General features: G+C 35.8%; 1 pseudogene; it reads right to left on the bottom strand.

The window, feature by feature from the left end:
- The window catches only part of LOC106330661, a 9,573-nt pseudogene extending 3,243 nt beyond the window's left edge, over positions 1-6,330 (bottom strand).
- Between the last annotated feature and the right edge of the window lie 3,590 nt (positions 6,331-9,920).

The following is a 9,920-nucleotide window of genomic DNA, read 5'->3' as shown; positions in this document are numbered from 1 at the left end:
TATATAGCAAATTTTGTAACAATTTTAATTGCAACGTTAAAATTGTACCAAATATTTTTCTATATATTTTGTTGCATTAATATTATTAAATTTCAGAAAACAATAATTGCAAATTTGCAATGTTGTTTGCTATATATTTGACGTAGCAATGACTTGCCACCATTTATGGTTACAAAATATGTTGTAAATGTACAACAAAATTGATATAAAAAATTGTTGCAATAATATGACATATATAGCAACATTTCAATTTCTCGCTAATTTTGCTACATATATGCAATAAACATGAATTTGCAAAATTCAAACAACAAGAAGTTAAAAATTGTCACAATTTTATTGCAATTTTATATTTGCAACAATATATGAGCATATTGCAACAATATATCATTATTGCAATTGAGCTGTTTTCTTGTAGTGGCGCGGCGCTAGACAAAAGGAACGATGCCGAAGATGGCCCCACAAGCAGCTTTTACATCAAAGGAAAAAAGCATCATGGTTAAAATAGCTATAGGAAGTGAAATGGCACGGCCGAGCCAAACACAGAAAACACCACCAGAAGTTTGTAAGATCCAAAGGGTCCATAACCTCCCTCTCATACCGAAAAACCTAGCTGACACGTCTGATGCCAAGCCACCAATAGGACGGGCGAAGAAGTTAGCCATACCAAAGCTAGCTGCTATCATACCAGCTGTATGGAGTTCGAGTTGAAACCTGATACACGTAAAACAAAAGAAGCAAGTCAAGTTACTTGTGATGGAAGAAACTTAAATCTGAGAGAAAATTAGAGGTCAAGTTAAGTTGAAACCTTATGTACGTAAAGAAAACAAATAGGTCAAGTTACTCTTAATGGAAGAAACTTAAATCTGAAAAGAATATTAAGGGATTAGTGAGACTTCAATTTTGACAGAGGTGGTTAAATTTCAATGTTCGGATATTTGTTAAATTTTCATAGAGCTATGCTAAGTTTGTAGAAAGTTAACAACTTTAAGAAAGCCAATGAATATCCATAATATTCTTGTGATTAATAACTTAAATTATAAAACTAAATTTTATTAGAATTATTATAAAATCACATTTTAAACAGGATTTAGAAGTCATCAAATTAATAAGTGTGAATTTCAAAAAATATTACAACTAAAAATTACTATAATGAATTTCCTTAAAACTGTAGAATCTATATACCAATAACAAACAAAATATATGAATTATAATAACCAACAAAAAAAAAAACAATTCTCACTAATTCCCCGTTAGTATATTTGATATGATAATGCAATTGAACAAACCTGTCGAAGAAATATTCTGAGATAACATTGTTGATGGTCATTCTATTCCCATGGAAAATCCATAGAGAATGAACAAAACATATGTTCTGTAGTTCCGAAGAGCATACCAAAACACCTAAAAGAACAAAAAAATCGTGTTAAAAAAACCGGAATTCTTATGTGCATTCAAATAAATAAATAATCAGTTTCGATTTAGGCATGTCACATGTGTACATCAAAAACATAGAGTTTGAATGGTCGCAGCAAACGAGGCGGACTAATTATGTTTTTGGTTCTCAAGATATAAGGTTTGGTTCAAAGTAAACATACTTTGACTAATTTATAAAACTGTGATTTACTTGCTTCATTTAGTAACTTGGTTAATTTGTCTTTGGAAACGTCTCCTTTCTTCTGCAGAGTACTTAGGTTTCCATCAGGAAGATCTTGTCCAAGAGTGAGCACTAGAATCCCCATGCTGACCTGAAGAAAGCCGGGGATGAAGAACGCGATCCTCCATGCCGTGAAAGGAGTGGCTCCAGCGACTTTGATGACGTGGAAGACCATCGGCATGAGTAACTGAGTCACGCCTCCTCCCATGTCTCCCCAACCACCGGCACATCCTTTGACGAGTCCAATGATCTTTCCAGTAAACATCACACTGGTCCAGTATGAACATGACACAAAGGTGGCTAGACAGAAACCGATCTAGAACCGGACGGATAAGTAGCCACCAGCGTCAGCTACGAAAGACATGCTGAAAACTGCTGGAGCCGACAGCATTAGGAGAAACGCCGTTCCGTACCTGTGTTTATTTTATAATTTTATTGGTTAATTAGTAAAATGTAGATTTAATTTTATTTCTAGTCGGAGACCATTTAAATTAACCGTGGAAAATGTGATGTATATGTGGATAATAAAGTTTAAGCATAAATCGCGAGATATGTATGATGTATTTTCCCATCATGATTTGGATTGTTCACATTGGTGGATCCTATATCTAATGCATGTGTACAGTATGTACGTTATGTACGCTAGATATTATATATTCAAAATGGTTTCACCATTAAACAAATTCTGTTATAAATATAAGTGGAGTGTAGGAACTTTATAAGTACCTAGCCCCGAGCAAGTCACAAACCGCTCCCATAGCAAGCCTTGAAAAAATGGCCCCGGAAACGGAGGCGACTCCTGCGTTTCCTATATCAGTTTTGGTCAAACCAAGATTGTCCCTGATGATGGGAACGAGAGGTGCGGCGGCAAACGTTGAAGTAAAGCAAGTGAAGAAAGAGATCCATCCTAAGTGGAGAGCTCTCATGTGTGGTTTCGCAAATGACAATGGTTTGAACACTTTTGCTTTATGTTCTGAGTCGACTGGCAAGGCAAACTTAGCCGTTGGATCATCAGACTGGAGGTCCCAATAGATCCTTCTTCTTCATTACGGTGAGCCATTATTGTTCCCAAGGAATTGGAGAAGAAGCGTTGTTCGTCTTGTTTTTCTCACGCCTTTGCTTTTACTTTTGTTAGATTTATTTTTTCGTACCATATATATAGCCGTAGAAATGTCGGATGTTTTCTTTTGTAACCGAGAAATGTAGCATGTTCCTTTAAAAAAATTAAAAAAAATATTTGATGGAAGATATATATGGGGTAATATGGGAGTACTACCAGGCCCGACTCATCGTTTGTGCAAGTTTTAGTTATACATGTGTCACGCTGCAGGTCTTTTAATTAATAAAAATTGCAACTTGGTAGACCTGACGAAGACATAACAGACTGCTAACCGTCGATTAGTAACTCTCTATGATTAAAATTATTTATTTATTTTTTCTAAAATCCAATAGACATCCATTGAAATATGTCTTTAAACAACAAATAAAAGTAAAAGGTGTCGCCTTTTCAAACACTCCTTTCACCAGAAAACCTTTTCACCCCATAGTTTTCTCCTTTTTGTGACCTGACTTCAAAATCAATATGTAATTATAGAATACGAAACAATTATAATAAAAAAATTACAATTGTCACTTTTACACAGAGTGGTTAGAACATGGTTAACCCTAAGAGCCCAATTGGGTATCTTAATGATTTTTTAATAATTAATGGTAGTTAAGAACTTGTAGTTAATATAGTCTTAGTTTTTGAGCTTCAATGGTAGGTTCTTAATATGAGGTTTTTAAAAAAAAAATTATTAAAGAAAATTTAATTAAACATGAAATTTATTTATCAAATAAAACATATTAAAAATAAAATTTTAAACATAGATTAAAAAAACCATTAAAACAAAGATTAGTAAAAAAAACGAGAATAATTTAAAACAAACATTTGTGCTCAGTTGTTGTCTTCATCATGACCAAATTTACGCTAGAGATGTTCAATCAAATCAGCTTTCAGTTGTTGATGCATTTGTCTATCACGAATTCTAGTTCGAACACCCATCATATTGATGATATTTGTCGGGATATCTGTAGAATACATAAGATCCACATGTGAATTTCCGTTGTCTTCCCCTTGTTGGAAATCTAAAACATCATATTGAGTGTATCCATCTCGTTCGTCTTCTACTATCATATTATGGAGTATGACACATGCTCTCATAATCTTCCCAATTTTGACTTTATCCCAAAAAGGTGCTGGATTTTTAACGATGGCAAAGCGATCATGTAAGACTCCAAAAGCACGCTCGACATCTTTTCGGACAGCTTCTTGATGCTGAGCAAATAAAGCCGCTTTCGGCCCTTGTGGTATTGGAATAGATTAGATAAAAGTTGCTCATTTCGGATAAATACCATCGGTGAGATAGTATCAGCCTCAGTACCATATGCGAAAACATGACCGAGTAGTAGTTTCTCTAAGCCGGAGGTATTCGTCAACCGTATCAGCCTCAGTACCATATGCCAAAACACGGATAGCTGCTTTACACTTTTGAAGTGTAGATAGACCAAGCCTTCCAAGTCCATCCGGTCTTTGTTGAAAGAAACGTACTTACATTGGAGAGTCGATCAACAATACGCATGAAAAATGCCTTGTTCATCCTAAATCGTCGGCGGAATAGATTTGCATGATATGTTGGAGTTTCACTGAAATAGTCATCCCATAAACGTACATGGCCTGCTTTCCGATTTCGTTCGATATAAACTCGTTTTTTCTTCTTTTCCTTTCTTCTTGTTGAGGTTGTTGATGAATGAAAAGATTTTCGAACATTTGATCAAAATGTTGATCAAAATTTTGATCAAAATTTTGATCATCTACTTCCTCTAAATTGGTATGAGAAGAAGATGCCATATATGAGTTGAAAGAGAGATGAAGTTGTGTGTGTTAAAAAAAAATAATTATATAGAACTTGGAAGAATGGAAGAAGAGGCGCTTGGAAGAGATGAACAGGTTGAGAAGAATGGAAGAAGAGACGCTTTCAAGAGATGAAGAGAATGGAAGAAGAGGCACTTGCGACAATAATGAAAGAAAAGTAAGACCTCTTTATATAAAACTAGGAAGTCGTGAGACAATAATACAAATGGCACAATATAGTTATACAATCCGTGAGACAATAATACAAACTTTCAAAGTCTTTCAAGACAATATTACAAACGTCCAAAGTCTTGCAATATTACAAACAGTCCGTGACTGATGACACTGAGCCAAAATTACAAGAATACAATGTAGACAAGAACAGTCTGTGACTGATGACACTGAGCCAGACCGTGATTCTTCCACTCCTTTACTATTGTTTGGCCTGAAAAAATGAGAAGACGACAAGAACATAAGAACAAGACCACTCAGTTATTAAACCACTTAGTTAACAAGACACGCATGATAACAAGACCACTCAGCTATAAAACCAAGCATGATAACACGGTTACTAAAACATGATAACAAGACCACTCAATTATTAAACCAAACATGATAACACGGTCACTAAAACATGATAACAAGACAAGCATGATAACAAGAGTTGCATTTATAAAATAGACATTATCACAACACGGTTACTAAAACATCAGAACAAGACACTGAAACTAAAAACATCACCACAAGACACAGAAACTAAGAAGAGACAGGAACTTAAAAAACATTGCACCAAGAAGAGACAGGAACTTAAAAAAAAACATTGCACCAACTTAATGAACATCGAATTTTCTTCTTAGCCTAGAGCTAATTTGAGAGCAAGTAAGTAATCAGCTTCTTCTTCGGAGCTTCTTCTACTCAGCAAGCGGTTCTGTCTCTGCAATTAATGAGTCAAGTAGCTTCATCTTTGATAACTTCTCCTTCATAGCCAAATCCTACATCTTAATGTTCCACATACTTTGAAACTCAGACAGCGCCTTCCCATCCTTCCCGTCTGATGCCATCTTCTTCTTACCATGGCCCTTTGAGGCCTTGACACCCGGTGGACGAATGGTTCCTTCCTCGTTCTCACCAGTGGTGGTTTCGGTTGCGTGAGAGGTTGAAGATTGTGCACTGTCATCACACTTCCTCCTTTTAGCACTACCTTCGGTTTTAGAAGTAGAAAGTTCACACTTTTCTGGTCATTACGCAGCTCCTTCCAAGCATGTTCAAGGATGAATTTTTTTTTGTGGTTGTTGTAGAAGATTTCGTGAGCTAACTTGAGAACATCATTCTCATTTTGACCGCTACTCTTCTCTCTACTTGAAGCTTCATACGACCCACAAAACTTGTTGACAAGGTCATTGATATTCTGCCATCTTTGCTTACAATGACTAGCCTTTCTCTGATCACAAGCTGCCACCTTGGGACTTGCCGCAAAGTAGGCAGCTATTCTTTTCCAGAAAGCACCAGCTCTTTGCTCATTCCCAACAAAAGGGTCTTTACTTGTGTTTAGCCAGGCGCTGATGAGGACAACATCATCAATAGGCGTCCACTTCCTCCTTTGAATACGCTCTGCAGGAGGGTCTTGACTTGGAATTGAAGCTTTCGTGGGTTGAGTGAAAAACAGAGGGACTTGTGAGGAACATAGCTCGACACTGTCTTGAACATAACCAAAGACAGTGTGTTGCTGACTTTGAAGAAGGTCAACAAAGTTTGACGTCGGAGTATATGAATTGGAATCCATATCCGAATGTGTCAAGAGAGAAAGAAAAGAACTCGGTTTTTGATAGAAGGAAGAGAAGAAGAATGTGTTTCTGATAGAGTTAATACAAGAAGAATGTGTTTTATAGAATAGAAGAATGAAAGGAGCACTGATCAAAGCATTCATAACACTCAACCAATTGGAGTTGACATATAGCTAACACATCGACTTCTATCAATCATTTTTCAACTATTTATTACCTATCTTAACTTCAATCTAACACTAACCAATTCATTAATTACCGCCGCTTCAATTCACACCAGAACCACATTCAATTCATTTCACAACCCAAACGAAATCACACAAGAATCACAATCTATTCACATAAGAATCAATACACAAAAGTAACCAAAACATTAACTACCGAGCTTCAATTCACACAAGAACTTCCATCTATTCATTCAAGGACACAATCGAATTCAATACACACAAGAATCACAATCTATGTAATTTCATAACATAATCACAATCTATTCATTTCAGAACACAATCCAATCACAATCACATTTCAACACTTTCAATCTATCAAACAGATCAAAGATATACGGTTTACCTGTTTTGCTATTGGAACTTCTCACTAGGTGTAGTCCTCTGCTTAGACCTTCCAAGCATGTCTCCTGATCCCTACATCTCAACGCACAAAGGAAAAAACAGAATTGATATTAAACATGAGACATAAACAAACACATGACACAGAATCATGAGACATAGCTTTACCTTTGATTCCGCCGAATCATCAACACTCGCCGTTTTGATTCCGCCGAGGAGAGCTACAGAGAGAGACGTCTCTGCTTTTCTACGTCGACGAGCCGTCGAGGAGAGCCACTGCGAGATCAAAAGGCACATGAGGCGGAGTCGTCGCGAAGCCGTCGATCAGAGACACCGCGAGATCAAAAGCGCAGAGGCGGAGTCGTCGAGGAGCCGTCGAGGAGAGCCACCGCGAGATCAAAAGCGCCGAGGCGGAGTCGTCGAGGAGCTGGAGAGGCGAGCAGGAGACCCATTGCGAGATCAAAAGACGCGGAGTCCTCGAGGAGCCATCGAGGAGAGCTAAAGAGACGCGGAGCCGTCGAGGAGAGCTAGAGAGACGCGGAGCCGTCGATGAGAGCTAGAGAGACGCGGAGCCGTCGATCAGAGCTAGAGAGACGCGGAACCGTCGAAGAGAGCTAAAGAGACGCGGAGCCGTCAAGGAGAGCCACCGAGAGATCAAAACCACACATGCAGAGTCGTCGATGAGCCGTCGAGGATCGCCACCAAGATATCAAAAGCAGAGAGGCGGAGTCGTCGAGGAGAGATAGAGAGACGCGGGCTCGTGGAGGAGAGCAAGAGTGACGAAGAGTCCACCGACGGAGACGCCGAGGAGAGCCATCCGATCGAAACACATGCAGAGTCGCCGAGGAAAGCTCGAGAGACAAGGCGTCGTGGAAGAGAGGGAGAGAGCTGAGAAGCCATCCGATTCTTTCTCGAGAAAGAAAGAGAAGAACGTGCAAAAGGGCACGTGTCATACAAGACCCGGCTCTTAAAGGCCCCTAATAAGAAGCGCTTCTTTTTTAAAAAAAATCCTAATAAACCTAAAAACCCCACTTAAGACACTCCGTTAATTATGGTTTTAGAGCACCTCCAATAGGGGTTTCTATCCATTGAAATTCTAAACTTGCATATATGTATATGTATCCCCTAGACTATATTTGCGAAGTGATTTTGCCACATATCCTATCTACAATCATTTTTACAAAAAAATGATGACATAGCTAACAAGATTGATGACATGGCTTATAGTTAATATGACATAGACAATCACATTTATTACTGACATATATTTTTGGTACACTTTATAGATTATGGCAATAACTAATACATTACATTTAATGTTGATTTATATTTTTGTTAAACTTCTTAAAATATGGTAATAATTCATAAATCATCACTAAAATAAATATATTGAAATATGCATTATAAATTTCAAAATACATTATTTAATTGTATTTTTATACTTATACAATTTTTATTGCTAATATTTTCAAAATTTTCTACATCTTTTTTAAAAAATTAATAAATTATTAATCGTAATTTCATTAGTTTCTTTTAGATATCTACAAATTTTATAAATATTGTTTAGTTATAATTTTTAATAACTATACAATTTTTATATGATTTTTAGTAATTTTATACAAGTTGATTTAATACATTTAACCAAAATAAATAGATAAAAAATTTATCTAAGATTCGAACTTTAAATATATTACATATATTATTAAATGTAATTTAAAATATACAAAATTATTTTTTTCTTAATTTTATGCTTAAATAATCAACTTTATATTAAATATTAGTCAAAAATAATAAAATATATAATATTAATAAATTTCATTTCAAATATAATTTAACTTTTAAAATATTTATCACTGCACATGGTACAGGAAAACACCTAGTATATTGTATATGTGTATATAGTGGTGAGGTCCATTTTGTAAGAGACTTTAGGAGAAGTTCCCCACAAAATAATGGACCCCACAACTACATACACATATACACATATGCAAGTTTAGAATTCCAATGGGTAGAACCCCCCCATTGCAGGTGCCTCTTTCCTTTCTTAATTGGTTTTGATTTTAATTTTTCTTTTTAGTTTATTATTATTTTTGATAAGTATTGGTTTTTCTTTATACATAAAGGATTATGTATTAAGATAAGGGAGGAGATTAGGTTTGAGTCCTCTTAAACTTAAGACATTTTCTTTGTATAAACTAGATTTTGATCCGCACGTCCGTGTGGATATTTTTTTCATTTTATAAATGTATTTGATATTATTACAAATGTTTTAGTTATATAATTTCCATTTTAGTCTTATATATTGTGTAACTCTAGAATATTATTGTTTATATGTATTATTCAACATTATTAATATGTAGTAATTTTTCATACATTTTATTTTGTTATTAAATTTTCGAATTAGATAAAACAAAATAACATCAGTTCAATATCATGTATTGTTAAATGGGCAGCCACGAGGTCATATATTTCCACATCGAGGGTTACGTCAGGGGGATCTTTTATCTCCTTATATATTCATCATGTGTACCAAAGCTTTGATTGCAAATATTAAGAAGGCTGAAAGAGGAAAACATTTAACAGGAATAAAGGTGGCCAAAGCTTGTCCGTCAATTTCGCATCTATTGTTCGCAGATGATAGTTTGTAAGGTACAAAAGGAAGAATGTCAAACCATTCTCAGGATTTTAAAGGAATACGAGTAGGTTTTAGGTCAACTAATTAATTTTCAGAAATCTTCTATCCAATTTGGACATAAGATTGAGGAGTCAAGTAGACAAGAGTTGAGAGATATCTTGGGGATACAAAATTTAGGAGGAACGAGATCTTATCTGGGGTTGCCTGAGATAACAAAATTTATGGTACATTTGGAAAGGTCGGAATAACAAAGTTTTTAGTAATTTGAATATGGACCCACGAGATACACTTAATCTTGCGGAGACCAAATCAAACTTTGGGCTGAGGCTCAGGGGAAGAATATTCAGCAGGCATCACAACAAGTTGAGGTTAGGCACTGTCCGAGGAG

The sequence above is a fragment of the Brassica oleracea genome, chromosome C3 (genome assembly GCF_000695525.1).
Source record: "Brassica oleracea var. oleracea cultivar TO1000 chromosome C3, BOL, whole genome shotgun sequence".
Lineage (NCBI taxonomy): Eukaryota > Viridiplantae > Streptophyta > Magnoliopsida > Brassicales > Brassicaceae > Brassica > Brassica oleracea.
The sequence above is the reverse complement of the archived record's forward strand: the minus strand, read 5'-3'. Positions and strand labels throughout refer to the sequence as shown.